The sequence below is a fragment of the Hipposideros armiger genome, unplaced genomic scaffold, assembly GCF_001890085.2.
Source record: "Hipposideros armiger isolate ML-2016 unplaced genomic scaffold, ASM189008v1 scaffold_123, whole genome shotgun sequence".
In the NCBI taxonomy this organism is placed as follows: Eukaryota; Metazoa; Chordata; class Mammalia; order Chiroptera; family Hipposideridae; genus Hipposideros; species Hipposideros armiger.
Window position 1 is genome coordinate 96,868 of NW_017731473.1, and position 23,787 is coordinate 120,654.

A 23,787-nucleotide genomic window follows, 5' to 3' on the forward strand; every position below is an offset into this window, starting at 1 on the left:
ATAGTTAAAATGGAAATGTATTAGGAAAGTCAAACAATTAACTGATGAAAGAAAGGTCCTTTCATGTTTTGTGTTAACTAAAGCTAAACATTCATTCAAGAAAGAGCTCCGTATTGTGGACTAAGCACAGGTTAAAGAGGTTGGTGCAGGCGCTGAAGTTGTTCTGGCCTACACATGGCCGATAATCCTCAACAGAAATGTCAACTCAACGTGTCAGTGTTATCTTATGTCAGCAGTAGTGCTTAAATATTTAAAATATGCACAGTATGCTGAGAGTAACATAAGACAAATTGGAAAAACGCTAATAAAATGAATGGTACTAATCGAAAGCCCTGGGACCAGAGTCTCTGACTTTATATACATGAGGGTGGCCCAAAGGCAAGGTTTTATTAGGTTCTACCATCGATATGCTGCTCCAAAATTTCCTTAATAAATAAAGAAAAAAAATTTTTTTTTTTTTAAATCTTGAGTTTAGTAAGTTTATTCTATATAGTAAGTCAACATTTGAGTCTAAAGTACATGCTGGTCACTATACTGTTTAAAAAGACAAATAACATTGCACAACTTTAATTTCTATGCATTTTCCAGGTATACTGCATTTTTAAACTCCACAGAATTAAACAGCTACCACACTTTAAAAAAAACCAGAACCAAGAGCTATGAAGAGAGAGAAAATGCCCTCCTTCCATTTCCCAGTCCTGCTTCTGTTGCTACTGTTGGTTGTGTTAAAGGAGTGCTGTGTGTCTAAATTATTTGTATCCTTTGTTCTTTGAAAAAAACAGACATATAAAACAAATGAATACATTTTAACTAAAACATTGCCACAGCACAAAGTCACCTAACAAAAAACAAATCAATCTTTGAAAATATAAATCCCAGGACACCAAAAGCAAATGACAAAAATGTTTATACAGAAAATTGGGTATTTTAAAAAGAAAACTATAATAACGAAAAAATTAATAAAAGAAGTGCACAGAGTGGAAGAGATCAGATTATAAATTTGTGGAGTTTTTTTTTGTTTTTTGATTTCTTAGTAAGGGAGCAAAAATTGAGTATCCAAAATTAACTACTACCTATAAAAGACTATCATTTGTTAGCTACAAGGGAGAAAAAATTAATAATAATGACCCTCCCATACTTATCTCAAAGGGTTTTTATAAAAATTACAAAGGTTAAATTATACAAGAGATTAGTGACTTTCTAAAATTATTAGTAACTCAGTGGCCAAGTCAACATTTGAAATTATGAATTCTGGTAGTCAGTTTCACTATTTCTTCCAGGGGTCTGTGTGAACCAAGCAGAAGTTGCAGAAAAAAAAATAGTCTGTATTTCTGTCAAGTGAAGGAGTTAGGTATATTTTGAGAACCCTTTCTATGCCCACCTAATAATTGGAACTAAAATGCTCTATGACAAACTGACTGCTTAAAACCGGGGCTAAAATGCCCATGCCACAAAGGGAAGGTAGAAAACACAAGCCTCCAACTGTCACTGCAGGTTATGATTTCTATAACGCTGACCACTTAGGGAGGAGGGGGGACACAGGCATACCCCTTGCCCTTTCAATCACGAAGTTAACAAAGTGCCCACTGGCTTAGGTCCCATATCCAATATTGATGGTTCTCAGAATCTCTGTGTCAAAAAAACACAGTTGTTTTTCCCCCCTATTTCATCAAAAAGGTTTTTTTTTGTTTTTTGTTTAATAAAATACAATAAAAGCACATTGAAAATGAAATAAAAATAGACATATAAAATAGAAGGCCAAATTTTGTAATGTTAGACCTGATGGAAATAAAACCATTTTGCCAAATTGATATAAAAGTTTCCAGAACCTTTCTCTAAATTTCTGTGCTGTCTCACCGTGATCAACACCAGCCTGTGGGCCCTGAATAGAACTGCTCCGTCACTGCAGAGCGGGCAACCCCTACCAATGTCCTGGACTGGGAGCCCTGGGGAACAGGCGTGGGCAATTACAAGATCATTAACATGCTATGTGATTTTTACATGAGTTATGTTTATTCTCTGTTTCCTCCCTCTGGAATATAACCTCCATTTTTGTGTGTTTTGTACACTAGACATCCCCAGCTCTTGAATAGGAACTGGTGCATAGGAGTCATTGAAAGAATATTTCCATATAAATGTGTGGATGATACAGGGAGGGGTAAAAAGAGGAATTGAGAAGAAAACATCAAAACACACACACACACACACACACACACACACACACACACACACATACACACACACACACAACTTTCACCTATCAGGAAAGTTAATATTAAGAAAATTACCCAAGAAAACCAACAATCAAAACACAAATTCACCATGAATTAAATTAATTCTGCAAAATGTTTGACAAAGATTCATAATAAGAATGTACAGGTGGATTACAAAGAAAAAAATACTTGAATTACATCAGAAATTAGGAAACAAGGGAACAAAATGAAACTGGAGAATGTGGACATACAAAGGAACTAATTAGAAATTATGAAAATGAATACATTTAAATAGAAAACAAAGAATAGAATAAAATCTAGTTAATAAACAATTTAAAAAAACAAACAAACAATGATTTGGAATGGAGTACTAAGAACTTTGCACAGAATTCTCCAAACACCATCAACTAAGGAAGTAAAGAGAGATCTCAAGTATAGCTTGAGAAGCCCCAACTTAGGCCCTATAACAGTTCCAGATGACTTAGTGAAGGAAAAAAGGGGAAACATGTTTAAACAGGTAATTACTGGCCTTTTACAAACTAAGGAAACACAAGTCCACAGATCAAAAGATCCACAGGGAAGAATAAATTATACCAAATAAACACCTACTCATTGAATGAAACAGTAGAAGAACTAAGGCAAAAAAATACTCTTAAAAAGTACCAGACATAAAAGACAAAGTGGCCACAGAGTAACAGAATTTAAACCGTTGAGAGATATTTTCCCCTCTTAGGCAATTATGATACCCAAAGATCAAGGGGTAATATCTCACTGCATTGAGAGAAGGCATGTATCAACTCAGAATTTTATATCCAGCAAAATTTGTAGTCAAGTTTGAAGGCAAGATGAAGCATTTTTTTAGAATGCAAATATTAAGAGAGGTTAACACCCTCAGGCTCTTTCTGAAAGAAAAAAAATGCAGATGCATTTAAAAAAAAATAAATGATAACCCAAAATGAAGATGTGGGGTGTAAGAAACAATGGTAAAAGTTAAAAAGAAGAAAAAAGAAAACATTGTGAGCATGGAAATTGGTAAAATACCAATACATTTAATTAACTTTGAATAGGAAATTAATAATTATGTCTGTGAAAAATGTAAAACAACTCTAAAGAATAATGAACACATGGGGGTGGAATTCAGTGGTAAACAATGTGCTCGAAGATATTTGCTATGTTCAGAAAAATATTTTTAAAATTCTGAATGCTTTTATTCATGCTTAAAAATTTATAGTTATTTATATAGGTGAGAAAAAATACATTCCTAAAACATCAGAGGGGAACAACAAATACAGAAAATATATCAATCCTAGCAGAATGAAAAAAAAGAAAAAAAGAAAAAAAAAGTAAAAAAAAGTCTAAATATGTCTGTAATCACTAAACATATCTGTAATCTATAATAGTGATTAAGAGTGATCATTATTAGCGTAAATAAATACAATTTGACATTATAAGATAAATAACCAGAATGGATTTTTAAAAATCCAGTTACAATGTTCCTTAAAAGAGAATCACTTTTAAAAAAAAACAACACAAAATATTTAAGCAAAGCAAATATTATGCAAGTACTAACACAATGAAACATGATGAGGCAGTACACCAGCAAAATGAAATCCAGTCAAAACATTATGAGAGAGAAAGAAATACTTTACTTAGTAATACAATTTTTAAAAATTACTAAGCAAACATAATTTAAAGAATATTGATGTATTTAACAACATATCCTCAAAATATAAAAGAAAATTTGATATTGTTTTTTTGCAAACTTGGCAAACACCCTGTCATTGATGGGAGATTTTAATATCTTTATCAGAAACTGATGGATTACACAGACAGAAATAGTAAACAGAATTAGCAAGCTTTGTCATATATGTGTGTGTACTCATTCATATATTACACTATACACAAAGATTGGTAATGTAACTTTTCTCAACTATACAAAGTACACTTATATATAACATCTATCTATCTATCTATCTATAAATCATCTACTTATACATTTATGGCATATGCACTCATAGAAAAATCATCAAATGTTTCAAAGAATTGATGTTGAACAAACCACTTTTTTTACTGCAATGCAAATAATTTAGACACTGACAATAAAACAATAGAAGTGTACTGTTACTTTACATTTGGTTATGAAGATAAGGTAAGAGAAACATTTATTTTAAGCAGTGGTTCTCTTACTGACTGAACACTGGAATCTTTCAGGGGCACTATAATCAATACTGATGACTGGATCTCACCTCTAGCAATTCTGACGAAATTGGTCTCTGGCGTGTGTAACCTGGGATTCTAATGTATAGTCAAAGCTTAGTACCTCTGATTTAGTATCTGGCAATACTGTTACCCTACATGAGTTAACCTTTAAAGACGGTATCACAAAGGCAAATGCTTTTGCTTCTCTTCAAGAGTTATCAAGATACAATCTTCATTGAAAGCCAAGTGACTGGTGATGTAATCACCACAGCAGCTGTCAAAGCGCCTGCAGTCACTGTGACCAAATTCCTCCATCTGTCCTTTATTTTCTTGGTTTACAACCAAGCACACACCTTAATTGACCCCTCCACAGAAGGCACCTGACTGGGAGCTGACATGGTCTCCATATGTGAAGGGATCTGAGTCAATCATTTTGCCCATATTCTCATGGGAAAGAGAGCAGCAGACACACTGACACGTCTCTCCGTGATCTAATCAAAATGCCAAATATGGCGGGGATAAAATTCTCCCTGAAGAGGAGTAAATTGGAATGAAATCCAAATGTCCTGGTGTTGGCCAAAAGCAAAGATTGATGGCTGAGTTTTTCAGTAATAGAATTCTGTATGGCTTGATAAATATCAAGTAATAAAATATAATGTATGAATGTGTAGGCTTTGAAATTAGACATATTGGGAACACGTCCCAGCTCAATTAATCATGAGCTATGTGACCTTGAGCCCACTGCTTATGTGTAAAATTTATGACATTTAAATGAGATGATGTAGCTAAAGGGCATAACTCAGCTCCTGAAACATAGTGAGCGTGTGGTACATGGTACCCAGTGTTATGGCTATTGTTGTTATTATTCAGTAATCTTCCAAAGATACACGCCAAAAGGGCCATGTTGGCTGTCAGTTTTTTTGAAAGCTAATGCATCTTTCTTCCATTAGAGGGTGAAAGGATGTCCCAGAAACTATGATATGTCTTGGAAAGTGAGAAATATAAACTATACGCCCAGAGAGGAAGAGACATTTACCATTGAAATACCTCAGTAACACTATTTCCAGGTTGCTACAATATGTGCAGTGATCTCTCCTAATTCAAGGTCAGTCCAATGGGGGAAAAGTATTCTAAAGCTTCAGTGTAGTGATTGGTAGATGAGGCTTTATTTAACCAAGAGAATAAAAGAGCATTTAAACTTAAAGTGGCCCAGGGCACTGAAGGGGAAAGCCATACATCCTATCATCTGCTCCCTGGAATTTACACCTCCCTTCCTCAAAAAGATGTGGACGTATACATTCTGCCATTTCCTCCTCAAAAATTGTAACCTAGAGACTGAGATGGCATGATTGCCATGTTTTAATGTGGGCCTGTTACTCTCTGATAACCCATCCACCTCTAAGTCTCCATTCTATCTTCCTTCCTCCTTTGCTGTGCCCAATGCCTTCTCTTTCTTTATTCATAAGATGCACAAGTCATATTGTTTTCCTCTGCTCTGCGCGAGGCTTGATTCTCATGAAATAACTTTATTACGCCACACGCAAGCTATGTGCACTGTGCTATATGTTGGGGATGTGGGGAGTAAGATAGAGACCCTGATCTCCAGAAGAACACAGGCTAGCGGGGGAAAAATGGAAACAGGTTATGATGGGAGTTCAGAGAGCACGAGCCAACCCAGACGTGAGCCAAGGAAGGCTTCCAGGATTAGGGAAGGTTGGCTGTGAGCTGAAGAGTAGATAAGAGTTAACCAGGTGAAGAGGAGGTGGAAAGGTGTTCAAAGCAGAGGGGATAGGCCTTCAGAGGTCCAGGAAGAAGATGACAAAGTGGATTTTCCAGCAGGGGACATTCTATGAAGGCCATTTGATGCAAAGGTAAGGTGTTTAGGCTATATCCTAAAGATAATGAAATATTATAAGAGCTGTACTCTCCAGTATGGTAGCCACGAGAATCATGCGACTATTAAGCATTTGAACTATGGCAAATCCTAATTGAAAGGTGCTGAAAAGTAAAATATACACTGGATTTCAAAGCCTGAGTACTAGGAAAGAATATAAAACGCCTCTTAATTATTTCATTGAATACATGTTAAAGTAATATAGTTCATATTTGAGTTAAATAAAGCTATTATTAAAATTAATTTTCCGAACCGGTCGAGTGGCGCGATGGTTAAGAGCTGGCTTGGGACGCCAGAGAGCCCCGGTTCGGATCCCACATATGAGGGCCAGTGACACTGCCCTCCATAGCTAAGATGCTGAACAACAGCTCAACCTGGAGCTGGGCTGTCTGAGTCGCCGGTGATGGCATAGGCTGCAGCCCCTGCTGCAGTGGGTTGCCATGGGCTATCGTGTGTAGCCAGCAGCCAGCGTGAGCGGCCAGCAGCCGCTGTGAGCGACCGTCCAGAAGCCGGCGACTGATCTGCCTTGCCCAGGAAGAGCGCAATGATGGTGCCAACTTGGGCCAGTGAAGCAATGTCCTCCACAACTAACTGAAGAACAAAACAAAAAGCAACTTGTCTGTTCCCCTTCCCTGATTCCCCAGCGTTGTTCCCCTCCCCCAATTCCCCAATAACAAAAATCTTTAAAAAAAAATAAAAAATAAAAAAATAAAAATAAATAATTTTCCTTGTTTATTTTTACTATTTAAAATGTGGCTATTAGAAAAATTAAAACTATGTATGTGGCTTGCACTTATGGCTTCCATTATATTTCTAGTAAGCAATGCTTCACTAGAGACTTTTAAAAGACAGGCTATGTGATGCTATTTAACAATATTTTTCAGGGGTGGATATTTCCTGAATACGATGAATATTTTGCTTAATGGAGAGAAACACTGAACACTAAAAGCACTTCCATTAAAGTTAGAAACAAAGAACCCAGCATCAACAAAAACAGCAGTGACAACAAAACCCAAGACTATTAATCTTTTTTTGCAGAAGGTTCTAGACAGTGTCATGAGACAAGAGAAAGAATCAAAGACATTAACACTGGTAATGAATATGTAAACTTATTACTATCATAGAGATAAGATTATATTTTTGGGAAACCTAAGGAAGTAAAGCCTAATACAAATAATCAGAGAATTCAATAAAGTAGATGGAAACAATATTAATATACTGAAATCAACAACATTCATAAATACAAATGACACACAGTTTAAAAATAAAATGGAAAAAAAGACTCAATTTAAAATAGCAACAAATAAGAATGCCCAAGGTTTGCATAAAGGAAAACTGTAAAATGTTGGAAGACATGAACCAGTGGAAAGACAGGCCATGTTCTTGGATAGGAAAACTCAGTATTTTTTAATTAAACTTTTTATTTTGAAGTAATTGTAAATTCACATATAGTTGTCAGAAATAATATAGAAATATCCCATGTATACTTTATCCAATTTGCTCTAATAATAACACATTGCAAAACTATATTACAATATCACACACAAGATATTGACATCGATACAGTGAAGATACAGAACATTTCCATCAACATAAGGGTCTCACATGTTGCCCTTTTATGGGCACCTTTACCTCCATTCCCCTCCTTCCGTCTCTGAACCCCGGTCATCACTAGCCTGTTCGCCAATTCTACAATTTTATTACTTCAAGAAAGTTATATAAATGGAGTTAGTTATACAGCATGTATAACTTTGGGGATGGGGGTCTTTCACTCAGCATAATTACATGGAGATTTATCCAGAGATGCGTGCATCAATAGTTGATTCTTTTTATGGCTGAGTTGCATTGCATTGTGTGTCACAGTTTTTTAGCCATTCAGTCATTAATGGAAATCTGGGTTGTTTACAGTTTGGGGCTGTTAGAAACAAAGTTGCAATGAACTGTTGTGTACGGATTTTTGTGTGATCATAAATTTTCATTTCTCTGGGATAAATGCCCAGCAGTGGAATTGCTGGGTCTTTTGGTAGCTGCATGTTTAGTTTTTAAAGAAACTGTCAAAATATTTTCCAGAGTGATTGTACCATTTTATATTCCCTCCAGCAACATATGATTGACTTTGTTTCTTCTTTACATCCTCACCAGCTTTTAATGCCACTATTTTACTCAGTTATTTTGGTAGGTATATAGAGATATTACATTGTGCTTTTTTAATTTGCAATAGCCCAATAGCTAATGATGTTAATTTTTTTATCGTGCTTGTTTGTCATATACATATTGTCTTTGGTAAAATATCTGTGATGTCTTTTGCCCATTTTCCAACTGATTTTTTTTTCTGTTGAGTTGTGAGTTCTATATATATTGTAGAAGCTAGTCCTCTGTTGAATATGTGGCTTGGAATTACTTCCATAGAGTCTGTAGCTTGTCTTTTCATCCTTTTAACAGGAATTTTCACTGAAAAAAAGTTTTAAATGTTGATGACGTCCAATTGATAAATTTATGATTCTTTTCCTTTTCTTTTATGGATAATAATTTTGCTATCAACTTGAAGAACATTTCACTCAGCCCTGGGTGTTCCATGAATTTTAAGGCTCTTTTTATTAGATACCTACACATTTGTATAAGAACTCTTCACTTACACTCAGATCCCAACAATATTCTCCTGTATTTTTTCTAAAAGTTTTATAGTTTTATGTTTTACACTTAAGTCTGTGGCCTATTTTTAGCTCATTTAAAAAAAAATAAGATGTGTGGTTTAGTCAAAATTCCTGGTTTTGGGATTTTTTGTGTATGTGTGTGGGTTTTTTTGGCCTATAGGTGACCAATTTCTACAGCACCAGTTGTTGCAAAGGCCATCCTTCCTCCATTGAATCACTTTTGCACCATGCCAAAAATTAGTTGGCCATATTTGTGTGGATTTCTTTCTCAGTTATTTATTCGGTTTCACTGATTAATGTCAGTGTAATGTGCATTTCTCCACCACTATTACACATTTATGATTGTTGTGGCTATACAATAAATGTGGAAATCAAGCAATAAACATTCACTGATTCACATCATTCTTCTTTTATCAAAAATTATTTTTTATTATTGTGGTTCCTTTGCCCTTTCATGTAGATTTCAGAACAATGTTGTCTATATCTACAAAATGCTTGCTGAGATTTTGATAGGAACTTTGCTGTACCTGTACATTTAGAGGACATTGGCGTCTTTACTATGATGAGTGTCTCAATCCATGAACATGGTGATTTAGTTAAATCTTTGATTTATTTCATTAGTGTTTATAGTTTATAGTATACAAGTCCTATACATGTTTTGTTAGATTTAAACCTAAATATATTATTTTTAATGATGCTGAATGGTATTGCATTTATAATTTGCATGCCCATGTATTTATTGCTAATGTAAGAACATACAATTGAATGTCTGTATGTTTATTTTTTATCCTGTGAACTTGCCGGATATTCATTCCTTAGTGGGAGAATTTTGTTGTTGTAGATTCCTTGAATTTTCTATGTAGACAATCATGGCATCTGTCAATAGGAACAGTTTTATTTTTTCCTTTCCATTGTAATTGACTTTTATTTCATTTTCTTGCCTAGAACATTTAGTATTATCCTGAAGAAGAGTGATGAGTGTGTATGTCCTTGCCTTCTTCCTGATCTTTGGGAGAAAACATTGTCTTTTAACCTTAAGTGAAATGTTAACTATAGCTTCTGTTTTGTTTTATATTTTGCAGACGCTTTTTATCAAATTAGTATTCCTATTCCTACTTTTCTGATAGTCATTTTATATATATATAATGTATAGTGCATGGGCATTACATTTTGTTAAATGCTTTGTTGTAGCAGTTAATATAATCATCTGATTTTTCTTCATTAGCCTATAAATATGGTGAATTACTTTGGTTGATTTTGAATATCAAACCAGCCTTGTATCTCTGGGATAAACCCCACTTGGTCATGGTATATTTTTACATATGTATTGCTTAATTCTATTTGGTAATATTTTGTTAAACTTTTTCACATTTGTATTCATGAGGGAAATTTGCCTGTAGCTTCCTTTTTAAAATATATAGTGTCTGGGTTTGGAATCACTGTAATATTAAGTTCATAAAATGAATTGGAGAGTGTTCTCCCCTCATCTATTTTCTGGAAGACATTATGTAGAATTGGTATTCATTCTTCTTTAAACCTTTGGAAGAATTTTCTGCTTAAAGCATCTGAGTCTGAAGATTAATTTTGGAGAGTTTTAAATTACATTTTCAATTTAGTTAATATTTTAAAGATATTCAAATGATCTATTTCATATTGAGTGAAAGAAACATGGCAGTTTGTGCTTTTCAAGGAACTGGTCCACTGCATCTATAGTTGTCATATTTATATGTATAGAGTTGTTCATGGTTTTCTCTTTCGATCCTTTTGATGTCTTCCAGGATCTGCAGTGATACCCCATTTCATATATGGAATTGATAATTTGTTCCTTTGTTTTCCTTGTCACTCTTGCTAGAGGTTTGTCAATTGTATTGATTTTTATTAAGAATCATCTTTTTGTTTCATTGATTTTTCTTAATTGTTTTGTTTTCAATTACGTTATTTTCTGCTCTTATCTTTACTATTTATTTCCTTCTGCTTGCTTTTGGTTTATTTTGTCCTTCTTTTTCTATGTTTTTGAGGTGAGAGTTTAGGCTATTTATTTGGTCTTTCCCCCTTTTTAAAATAAGTACTTAGAGATGTGAATTTTCCTCTTACTTATACTTGATCTGTGTCCCACAAATATCGATATGCTGTATATTTGTTTTTATTCGGCTCAACATATTTTGCTTATTTTCATTGAGACTTCATTTGCCTCATGCATTATTTATATCGAAGTGTGCTTTTTTATTTTCCAAGTGTTTGAAAAATAGTCTTTTTATCTTCCTGTTACTGATTTTTAGTTTGAATTTATTGTAGACAGAGGACACACTTTATGTGGTTTCAATTCTTCTACATTTGTTGAGATTTGTTTTTTGTCTAAGGATATGGTCTACCTTGGGATATGTTTTGTGGGTGCTTGAAAAAAATGTGTATACTGATGCTGGATGTAATGTTCTATAAATTTCAATTAGATCCCGTTGTTTGATGGTATTGTTCAATTATTCTATATGCTGGTGTTTTTGTGTAGCTGTTTTATCAATTGATAAGAAATGGGTGGTGCAGTCTCCAACTATTGTATATTTGTGCATTTCTCCTCTAGCTTCTACCAATTTTTTGTTTGTTTTTTAATGATTTTTATTGGGGAATTGGGGGATGGGAACAGTACTGGGGAATTGGGGGAAGGGGAACAGACAAGTTGCTGTCGTTTTTTGTTCTTCAATCTAGTTGTGGAGGACATTGCTTCACTGGCCCAAGTTGGCACCATCATTGTGCTCTTCCCGGGCGCGGCACATCAGTCGCCGGCTTCTGGACGGCCGCTCACTGCGGCTGCTGGCCACTCACGCTGGCTGCCGGCTACACACGGTAGCCCATGGCAACCCACTGCCACAGGGCCTGAAGCCTACGCCATCGCCAGCGACTCATGGCAGCCCAGCTCCAGGTTGAGCTGCTGCGCACCATCTTCGCTGTGGAGGGCAGTGTCACTGGCCCTCATATGTGGGATCCAAACCAGGGCCCTCTGGCATCCCAAGCCAGTTCTTAACCATTGTGCCACTTGGCCGGCCCCTAGCTTCTACCCGTTTTTGCTTCACGTATTTTGCAACTCCATTGTTTGATAACATACATTTAGGGTTGGTATGTCTTCTTGGTATACTGATCCTTTTTATCTTTATAAACTCTCTCTTTCTTTGGTAATTTTCCTTGCTCTGAAGTCTATTTGTATGATATTAATATAGTCATTCCTATAGTCTCTTGATTAATGCTTGTGTGATGTATACTTTTTCATCATTTTACTTTTAACCTACTTATATCATCACATTTTAAGTGAATTCCTTGTAGACAGCACACAGATGATACACCTTTTTTTTTTAAATCACTCTGGCAATCTCTGTCTTTTAATTGGCATATTTGGGCCTTTTAAATTTAATAGAATGACTGCTATATTAGGGGTTAAATCTTTAATTAGATCTTAGGTTGTCCACTTTGTATACCTGTTTTCCATTCTCTTTTATTTTTCCTACATTCCTATGGGTTACTTGAACGCTTTAGAATTCCATTTTGATTTACTTATATTGATTTGAATGGTCTTTCACCCTCTTTTTTTAGTGGTATTACTTTGTATTGTTTATTTTCTTTCAGTACTTGAAAAATATTTTACCATTCTTTCTGGCCTCCATTATCTCTGATGAGAAATATGCTATAATTCATATTGTTTACCCCCATAGCTAAAGTGTTATTTCTTTTACTGTTTTAAGAATTTGTCTTTTTTCACAGAAAAAAACTTTTTTTAGAAGTTTGACTACAATAATTATTTTTGTGAATTACTTTGGGTTTATCCTGTTTGGGGCTTGCTCAATGTTTGAATCTGTGGAAAGGCTAATTAAAACTATACCAAGACAATGGTGTCCTTATTTAGATTACCCAAGATCTAAAAGTTTGACTATACATATTATGGATGAGGATGTGAGGAAATAGGCAACTTTATACATTGCTGGTAGGATTCTAATTTGGTAAGAACTCTGTGGGTAACAATGTGAAAGTATGCATTTAAATTATAAATGTACTTACTCCTTAACAATTCTACCTTTAGTAATATATTCTATATAGATACTGAAGTCCGTACAATATAACAACAAAAAAAATTACAGCATTGTTTACAAAAGCAAACAACTGCAAACAACCTCTATGCCCATGAATAGGTGACTTGTTATATATGTAGATGGCTTGCGTATAATGGAATACTATTAATATGAAGCCAATAAAGAATAAGGAATCTTCTCACATTCAGGTATGAAATTATCTGTAAGTCATATCGGTATACGAAACATGAGGAACAGTGTGAACTGTGTGCAATTATTTGTGTAAAACCATGAAGAGGAATATCTATTTGCTTGTGTATGAATAATATTCCACTGGGAGCTATACACAGGAAACAGAACATTGGTCACATTTGGGGTGGAGGCTGGAGTCACTGGGGGATGGGGTACTATATCCTTTTGTATTTTGAACCATGTGAATTTTTAGGCTCTTCAAAACACACATTTAAGAATCCTCAGTCAAGTATTACTAAATGCTGGAATGGCCCAATTAAAAACTTTTCATCAGGGTTTCAGGGAGTCTGACAAGAATATTAGAAGAAGAGAGGAGTTATTGGCAAAGACAGGGAGTAAGATAATTTTTATAGTGAGAGCAACTGAAAAGTGAGAAGTTCAGCAGCACTGTGAATTGGTCAAGTACGGAAGCACTTGTTTTAGGCAAATAAAATAGCATATACAAACTTGGTTACTTCCTAGCTCGAAGACCATGAACGAGTTCCTTAGATTTTCTGCACTTTAGTTTCCACATGTATAAAATGGTGATAATAAAACCAACCCCGTGTTGTGAGAAATGACTAAATAAGATGGCATATGCACTCTGTATACAGCGTATGTGACACCTAGGAAGCATTTGATAAAAAACCATTATCATTAGTTATTTCTTTCTTGTATTTATAACAATACATGCACTCAAACCGAATCCATTTTTTATAATAGGATCATATTATAAAACTATAAAAACTATTCCACAAATTTTGGCCTTAATTTAAAATGTTAGGAGTACTTTTCCATGATGTTACCTCCGTTTTTAAAATGGCTAAGTACTGATCCTTTGTGTGCAAGTACTGAGATTGATGCCGTTATCCCCCCACACAGATGCTCTGGTTGTTTCTAACTCTACTCTTCCCAGTAAGGCTCAGCGAATACCTTCATATATATTTTTTGCACTTATTCTGTAGGATATTTTCCTATATTAGATTTCAATTATTTCTATTACACGGTCGGGAAATTTGGTGAATAAATGGATTTCCTTTTATAAGTCAGCAAAGCTTCTCAGAACTCGTTGCCTTTCATTTCAAGAGGGACCCATTTGAAGCTATTCCTCCGTAGGACTAGAGGACAAAATTCACCAGCATGACTCTGGGGGAGAGTGTCCTAGTCCCTGCAATTTCTCTAATCACTCTCTTCAGCTTGATGGATGCTAAAGGAGATAGATGCCTGTTGGCTGGGTAATTTCTACAGAGCTATAATGGTAGATGGTTTTTAAGTGAGCAAAACTGGAGCAGCACATTCTGGTAATGAGGTTGGGAGTGGAGTAATGAGCAGAGTTCAGGGTATAAAAACATCATGATAAAGGAAACGGCTTTCAAGCAAAATGACTAGGAGAGTGATTAAGGAGCAATGTTGGGAATGAAATGATCCCAGGCACAGTAGAAAGAGCATGGAATCACAGAGCGACATGGCCTTTCAGAGGCCATCTAGTCTTTTCCTTCCTTTTAGGTACAATGACGGACTGTTAGAGTAGGCAGGAGTCTAGAGATCTGTGGATCTGTGCCCATCAAGAGGAGCCTGTGAGCCTTTCACTTGGGAGAGTTTTTAACATACAAATCAAACAAACAAAACACAGCAGGATAATATAGCCAATAACCATCTACTCAGCTGCTCAGAATTAATAAATATTTAGATTTTGTTATTTTGTCTTACACTTAAGAAACAAAACATCACAGGTAAAATGGAAGACTCTATCTCATAGCTTCCTCTCCTTTCAGTCCACCAAAACGTGACACACGTGAGTGTGAGTGTGTGTATGTATAGTCAGCAAAAATGACGAGCATGCATTCCTCTTTCTTGCATTTTCATGCTACTGTTCTTATCAAGAGGTGGAGTCTGTTACTCCTCCCCTTGAATCTGGGTCTGTGACCTGTACTGACCAATAGAATGCAGCTTACATTACATTTTGGGGCTTCGGTCCCCAGCCCTTAAGAAGTCTGAAAGCTTTTGATTCTGCCCTCTGTAAAGCCACCTGCCATGTAAGGAGACCAGCTACCCCGAGGAAACCCAAGCTGGGCACATGAGAGGCCATGTGGAAAAACATCAAAGTTCCAGATACATGAACGAGGTCTTCTTGGATCTCCTAGCCCAGCCCATCCACCAGCTGAATTCAGCTCCGTGAGAGACCTCAGCCAGTGCCACAGGGAGCAAAATCGTGAAGAAAAAAGGTATTATTTTAAACCACTAAGTTTTGGGTTTGTTATGCAGCAATAGCTAAAATATGCATACATGTTTATACCAGCAAAATATTAATAGTGTGCATAGCAACAGCTGTCTGCACTAATGGCCAACTAAATCTCTATCAGACTGGCCCTTCCATGAATAAAAATAAACAATGGACAAACAAAGAAACAAAAAACCCAACCCAACCGACCAAACAAACAAACAATTTCAAGGCAATAGAGAGTGGCCAAAAGTAGGCACATCCTGGAGGCAGAGTTGGCCCTTGGAAGAAAAATGAAGTCCCCCCCTTCACAGCTTTCTTAGCATGAAGGCAGTTCCTAGTCTGCACCATGCAGGGAAGTTAAAACTTGATAGAATGCTCAGAGCCTTTCCGGCTTCAAAAACAGACGTCAGGGTTTGGAGCAATCACATTTGTTGGAACGTGAGGGTCAGATCTTAGAAAGGACAGAGGCAGAGGTGTAGAGCCCAAATTCTGTATATAAACTCTTCCCAAATCTCTGACAAGTGAATCACTCATGCATGGGGTAGAGTTTAAACGAGGTGGCTATCGCTAAAATAAACTAACTGAGGCTTAGGCTGCTGTCCAAGAGACAGAGTTTGCATTGTGCACCCAACCATATTACCTTCTATTTTCTAAAGCAAACAAACAAAAGCCCTCACTCTTTGAAAAACACAGTAAAATGTACCATCTCCATAACGTGACATTTTCAATGTCCGGGAGATAACCACAGATGACTTGTAATTCTAAGGAACAGGAGCATGAGACACATCCTCAAGGGAGTAATGACTATGGCAACTGCAGAAGCTAATATTTAGCGAATGCTTTCTATGTTCCTGGCCATCTTCTGTGTGCTTTTACATGTATTATGTGAATCCTCATGGCAACTTTATTATCTTGACACAAATACTTTATCAGCAAGACCGAGTCAAGAAAGCAGAAACCAGTTTAGGTATGTCAAGCAAAGAGAGAATATGAATGTATATATTTGACCTATTTATAGCTAGAAGGACTGGAACCCCACCCCCAACCCCCACCACCACCAAAAGGGCACTATTAACCAGATATGAAAAACTGTGAGCATGCCTCACTAGGTCATCTGCTGTTGCTCTTGCAAGAGTCCGCTATTGCACAGCTAGTACAAGAGCCTTGCTTGCTTCTGCTAGCCTGACTACCACTCTTGGAGTCCATTTTAGTCTGCGGACACCACTGAGGTTGGTGTCCAAAGAAGAAGGGCTCTTCCTTTCTCCTGCCTTGTAATCTTGCAGAAGTGCTTTCCATTGGCAGAACCTACATGGGAACTCCACTGGTAAAGGAGTATGGGAAATGTAGTTTTTAATCTAGGCCTTGTAATACAGGGGAGAAGTTAGAAGGGAAGGGATAGTACAAATATGAACGGACACTATCCACGCCATCATGATTTCATCTTTGAGGCAACAGAAACATGGAATTGTAAGCAGGTTGCCCAAGACCACACATCTTGAAGCAGTGGTTCGCATTTGAAACCCAGAAAGCTTAACTCCAGAGGCTGTGTTCTTAATCTGATGGACATTTACCTTGTTGTTAATTTTGTTTACAATTATAAACAAAGTCAAAGAGAATATATTTGTTTTGGGATCCACATGTTAATTATCATTTAGATGATGACCTAAAACATAATAAATGTTAGCATTTTTTCGATTTTCTAAATTACGATGTTGTGACCAAGACGGCCATCTAATTTCAAAGCCCATATTTGTATTTGTTTTTTCGTAATTACGTCAATGCCAAATTATGATGCCAAGTGACAGCATTTGACTTTTACTGTGTTGGTAAGCAAGTTTGACAGGATGTAGCTTGCCTGTCCTAATGTCAAAATGACAACATTTCTTCTGCATCTGCCATTGTATTCATTAATACTTTAACATTTGCAATGACAAAATTACTCTTTCTCAGAAACTGGTTGTAATCAAAAGATTTTTCATGGACTAGAAATTAATTTATTGACTTAGTTGATAAATTAAGAATTTAATTGACATCATGAAAATTATTCAGTGAAGGGGGGTGTCACACTATCTTAAATGTTGCAGGCTAATGAGAAAACTGTACTGCCAAAGACTTCATAATAAATGATACATTTGAGAGCCAGATGACCTCATGACAAGCTATAGGGACACATAGTACTTGGCAGTTTGAACAAAGTTGTGGGAAAATTGAATTGTCAGGAGGCACACAGTGCTATTCCTAAAGAAAAACAAAACAGAACAAAGTATGTGCCTTTGCACTTACTACCATATTTAAGTTTTAAGCAAAACTAACACAGATCTCTTCTTTGTACATACTACTTAATATGAGTTTAGTAATAAATGTGTGAGTAAGAGTATTATGAAGAATTTGCATATCTACAGTAAAATAAATGTATATAAATATACATACACACATTTAGTGACCTATTGTAAGGTATTATTATTATTACTGAGGTTGGCTCTGCTATAGTAGCTATAGATTCCAAAATTTTAGTTTTTAATTCAATAAATAGTTATTCCTCACCAACATAACAGTCCAAGGTGAGGGTTCTGCTTGATACGAGGCTCATCTGCACGTGATAATTCCGTCAGTCTCCTATCTTGCAACTTGGCTATTCCCTGGGCCTGCTCAATGTCAATCATCCATATCCAGCAAAAAGCTTTTTTTTTTTATCTATTGAGCTTACTTCTATCTTTTTCTGCTGCTAAAAGCTATTGCACATTTGTAGGTATTACAGACAAAAGGGGAACAGCTTGCATTGGTTCAGACTGCCAATATGCCAGAACTAAAAATCCCAGACCTGCCCAAGCCTTACTTGGTGCAGCTATATAAGGACAAAGTTGGGGTAGACAGCAAAACTAGGGTCAGTAAAAAGGCGAAAGCAGGTGAGAAAAAGGACTACCATCAAGTACCATCACCTAGGCTTTGTGCCGAATGCTGCACGTGCATCATGTACCTAATTCTTTATAGGATGCAAGCAACATCCTATAAAGTAAATAGCATTTTATGCTGCTTTTATTGGGTTGTTGGAAAAGTCATGGTGCATTTTTGCAATGAATAACATAGAAAAAATACATCATGACTTTTCCAACAACCCAATAGATTTGAGGAAACTACCCAAGATCACATGGCCCTTAGGCAGTAGAGATGAACTACAAATCCTGTTTTCCATGATGCTAAAGTCTGCATTTCCACATCACCAGATCACTTTGTTTTTTAAACCAGCGATGAGTAAAGAAGGCCCGCACTAAAGCAGATGGAGGAAAGACGCTGCACCTGTGACATAGTTTGGAGCACGAGGGATTGGGGAGATAAAGGCGAGTGTGGTAATGAAAATGACCGAGGAAGGCAAGGAAAAGCAGCTGGAAAAACAAACGAAGACGGAGAAAAGAGTTCAACATCTTTGCAGAATCAACCCTGGTTCTAGGTTGTAGCCTTGCTCTGCCACCCACTCCCTGCATCTCTTAGATAGATAAGACTCCCTCCCTTTCTGAGGCTCTATTTCCCCATCCGTGAAATGAAGGAAGTAGAGGGGCAGATCTCAAAGATGGCATCTGGTCAAAACTTCCATCGTTCTCAGACCAGGCTGCCAACCTCCTCACACCAGGCACAGCGGTCAAAAGGCATGGCGGGCCCTCCTCGGATGTGTGTCGGCAGGAGAAGCAAGGTGGAGAAACCACCTCAGGCCAGACTCGTTAACCGTTGTTTCATTAATCACAGTTTGTGTTTCAAATCCAAAGGAAATCTGTCCAATTAACATTAAAGCTCTGGCAGCCATGGGGAGACCTTTAGGAAAAGGCAATTTGACACAATTGCTAATAATGCTCACATTTAGGAAATGCTCTCTAATATAACCTTCTCCTGGTGACAGCTTGGGTCTTCTCCAAAGCTGAGCAGGCTTCAGGCTCCTCCAGTGTGAGCCCTCCCCTCCACCCAGCCTCCCTGACCTGGACGGCCGTCACTGGCCAGCGGTCTTAGCAGGGCCAGCTTTCCAAACACGCCACTGTCAGTCATACCTCTGTACCCCTGTCCATCTGAACCCACAGCCCACATGCCTTCCCAATTTTTTTGTGGCCCAGTCTAAGCTGCTTCATATTAAGCAGCTTAATATGACTTCATATTAAGTATGAAGACTTAAGACTTCATAAGAAGTATTAAGACTTCAACAAATCTTTCTCGAGGTGTATTGAGACTTGGGTTTGAATCTCATTTCAATCCATTATTAACTTGGGCACGCTGTATGTTTTTATTTTCAAGTAATACACATTAACACAGAGAAAGACATTCAAATAGTTATACAGTGAAATCTAAATCTAACTTTCAAGGTTCCTCCTTGGATGTAATCTCATTTACCAATATCTTGTATTTTCTTCCAAAGATGCCTACACAGGAATATAAATAAACTTTTTCCCCCCACACAAACTGTAATATGTTAGACACATTATTTTACATTCAGCTGAACAATATATCCTGGAGATGGTTCCCTATTAGTAACATAAGAGTTTACAACCGTCTTTATAACTATGGACAAATAACTTGACCTGAGCATCAGTAATACTGATGGGTGAACTGGCATAATAAAATGATTCAAGCCTAACTCTTGGGTGCCCACTCTGGGTACATACCTACTCCCTGGCTACCTAGCTTTCGGAGGCACTTTATTGGAATAGTGTGCTAGCACTCTGTGCAATACTGACCAACCAATTATTGATGTGTGTGGAAAGATTCTGAATCTAAGGAACACGTTGGCAGTGTGATGGTTACTTTTATGTGTCAACTTGACTGAGCTGAGGGAGCCCAGATAATTGGTAGAACATTATTTCTGGGTGTGTGTGTGTGAGGTGGTGAGGGAAGAGTTTAGCATCTGAATAGGTGGAATGAGTAAAGAAGGTCACCCTGGGCAATAAGTGATTCAACCCACTAAGGGCCTGAATGGAATAAAGGCAGAAGAATGGCGGATTTTGCTCTCTGCTTGAATGGGGACATCCATCTTCTCCTGCCCTGGGAGGACTGTGCTCCTGGTTCTCAGGCCTTGCGACTTGGGCTGGGATTTACACCTCGGCTACCCCGGCTCTCAGGCTTTGGGTCTAGGACTGAATTGCATCACAGGCTTTGCTGGTTCTCCAGTATGCAGATGGGCAGATCACGGGGCTCCCAGGCCTCCCAAGTTCTTGAGCCAATTCCTATAATAAATGAGCTCCTCAAATATATCTATCTCTATCTATACCCCTCTATCTCTATACCTGTCTATCGCCATCTCCATGTCCATGTCCATCTCCGTCCCGATCTTTCCTTGGTCTGCTCCTTCGGAGAACCCTGACTAATACAGAGAGTTGTATGAGATAGTACCTGACAGATGGAAGATATGCAATATGAGATTCCGCTTCTCTCCCTCTTAAATTCTATAGTAGAAACAGGCTAAACTGCACAATAGAGTACTGAACTTTATTTTTCCTTATTTACCAATCCGTGTGCGCGCCCCATCCCAGCCATGATCCACTGATACCCTGGAATCACTGAGCAGCATAGAATGAGCTCCAGGAATAATGATACAGTCAGTGAAGTTATCCTTCTCTCACCCACCATTTCCCTAAGGCATTTGTTGAATGGGAAAAGCACCAGACTTAGAGAGGAGCTTCGGTTGAGGGTCCCAGTTGTGCCAATTACATGGAGCAATCACATGCCTTTCCTCAGGCTTTTGCCACTCATCTGCATAATAGTAGTAAGTGATTGTTCCTGGGTAGGATTATTGTGAAGTCTAACTCAGTTGGTGGATATGAAAGCATGTTAGAGGTGAAAGCAGCTTTACCAGTGACAACATTAGTGAGGAGATCCTGCTTTTGATCTTGATATAATTAATCAACCCTCTACTTCGACACTGTTGCCTGGCTGTCTTCCTTACTTCTAATATATCCTAACAACGGGGACCTGATAGCAGACGGTTCCAGGCAGACAGTAAAAATAGAGATTCATGCAGAATTGCAATGTGATCTGCTCATTCCTAACAATACCAATTCCTCTGTGAGAGATATGGTGAGCAGGAGATATGGGGGCAGAAACAGGCAAAGGGCAAGATAGCCTCAGGACCGCAAAAGAAGTGAGTCAAGGTCATGATAAATCTTCAGTTCTTGAGAGTCTGAACTACTGAAGAAAGAGAGGCCACTGTGTGTTGGGGAGGTGAGGTCCTTGGGGAGAATCACATATGGAGAAGTGAGGAGGGGTCTACAAGGAAGCCCAAAGCATTGCTGTAAACTTCCCCAGACCCTGGCCTTCTAGGAGGGTCGGGCATCCAGTTGCTTACTGGTAACTACCAGGTGCACTCAGACGCTCAGTAGGCTGAGAGCTCAGGTGACCGATGGTGCCTCCCTCACCCCTCTTCTCTTGTCCTGCTGGCTGCCCCTCTTGGATGCCCTTGCCATTTTTGCTTCAGGTTCTTGCTGGCCCTGCTGGGCAGCAGACAAAACAGAGGTTTCTGTTGATTCTTTGCTCTTTTCCCCAAGAAATAACTGAAATGCAACTAGGAAGGGGAGTAAAAGGAAATGAAGGGGTCATTAAATACTGAGGGAGGAAGGATGACCTTTGAAACAATCTCTTCTGAGTGGCACCTGCGCAATTCAAGCCTCCAATTTCCTCCATTAACGTGCAGCCTCTTCGCATGAGTCCCCTAATGACAGCGTGGGCGGTGGATGAAGACAGGGCAGTTGAAGCTTAAAATATATGCCAAGGAGATATTAAAAGCCACATATCTGCGAGGAGTGGGGGAAACAGGCAGGAGAGCAGAGGAGATGGGATAGAAATCCTGCTGCTTGTCTGTTAAGATGCCGGCATCATCTTTTGTTCATTCTTTTATTGTTCCACACACCATACTGATTCTTCATCATGCTTTCAATATGTCTCCACTTCCTCTCTATTTCCAAAGTCACCATGCTAGCTGAGACCTTAATTACCTTGCTCCTTGACAATTACAGTAATAGACACCCTGCTCCCAGGCTCTGCCACTTCCTGTCTACCCTGCAGATGTCACCGGTTTGAACTTTCTAAAATATCACTTTTCACATGTCAGTTTCCAACTTAAAAACTTCAAGGATTCCCCATTGCCTGTGAAGTGAAGGCTAATTTTCAGCCTTAGCCTGGACATCAATGTGTCGAAAACCTTAAACGTTCTATGTCCACTGTGAAAGCTGCACCCAGATCTTAGTCATTGTTCTGTCCCCAATACTGGTATGCAAGCTCGCCGAGGAAATGAAAGATTTATTCTTGATTGCTGACATATAACAAGCACTCAAATGATAATTGTTGGGTGAATTCATTAAGTAGCTCATTAACAGTGTGTGGCGTAGAATATGGTACCCATAAGTTTTTTGTTGAAGGAAAGGATGAAGGGGGACAGGTGGGGAAGAAAGATGGTGATCTATCAGTACAGGCACAGATCATAGGTGGATGGCAGGTACAGTTACAGGCCTCTAGAATCAGAACAGGGCAGCGGAAACCTGACAGAAGGAGTGAAAGGTATGGATGAAGTAGAGGCGTATGGCTACCTGAGGCTCAGACCCGATATCGGGAGTGGCAGAAGGCCAGAAAGGGAGGCTGAGCAAGCTGAGGGACCGCCAGTGGGCACCGTTTGGGAAGACAGGCAGCTAGGAAAGCAAAGTCGTAAGTGGGGGCGCCTGGGAGCTGGGTAACAGGACCTGGAGTACTAAGCCATCTGGGCGAGGAGCCAGGAACTGAAGAGAAGAGAATTTGCACACAACCAGCATGTGCTGAGTTTCAGTAGCCATTATGAAACGCTTACCGAGTAGTGCTTCACGTTTGGATATCATGAGTGTCTTTGAGACTTGGGTGACAGCTGAGGGCCCTATTGTCAGAAAAATATTGGGCTGTCGGACAAGTCATGACGTATTTTTTCTCTGTTTTTTGTTGCAAAAAATGCGTCATGACTTTTCCAACAACCGAATAAATAAACCCATATGATTTTGCCTACAGTTACAGGGGTTGGGAGATTTCCCTGGAGTCAACCCCCAGGTTAAGAAGACCTATTTTATGTAGTCTGAATACTTCACATTTACATTTTACCATTTATTAACTTGAAGGTTTTTATCATTGATTAATACAGTGAATCATTGCAACTCTCTGAAATTTGTAACAATTATTCCCATTTTGAGGAAGCTGAGCTTCGGTGAGGAAATATACCTTGTCCAAGTGAGAAGCGAGTGGCGACATATGTAAAGTAGAAGGCATTTGCATTTCACGTTGAGTGCGTGTGTTATTTTTTGTCATCTAGCCACAAAAACAAGCT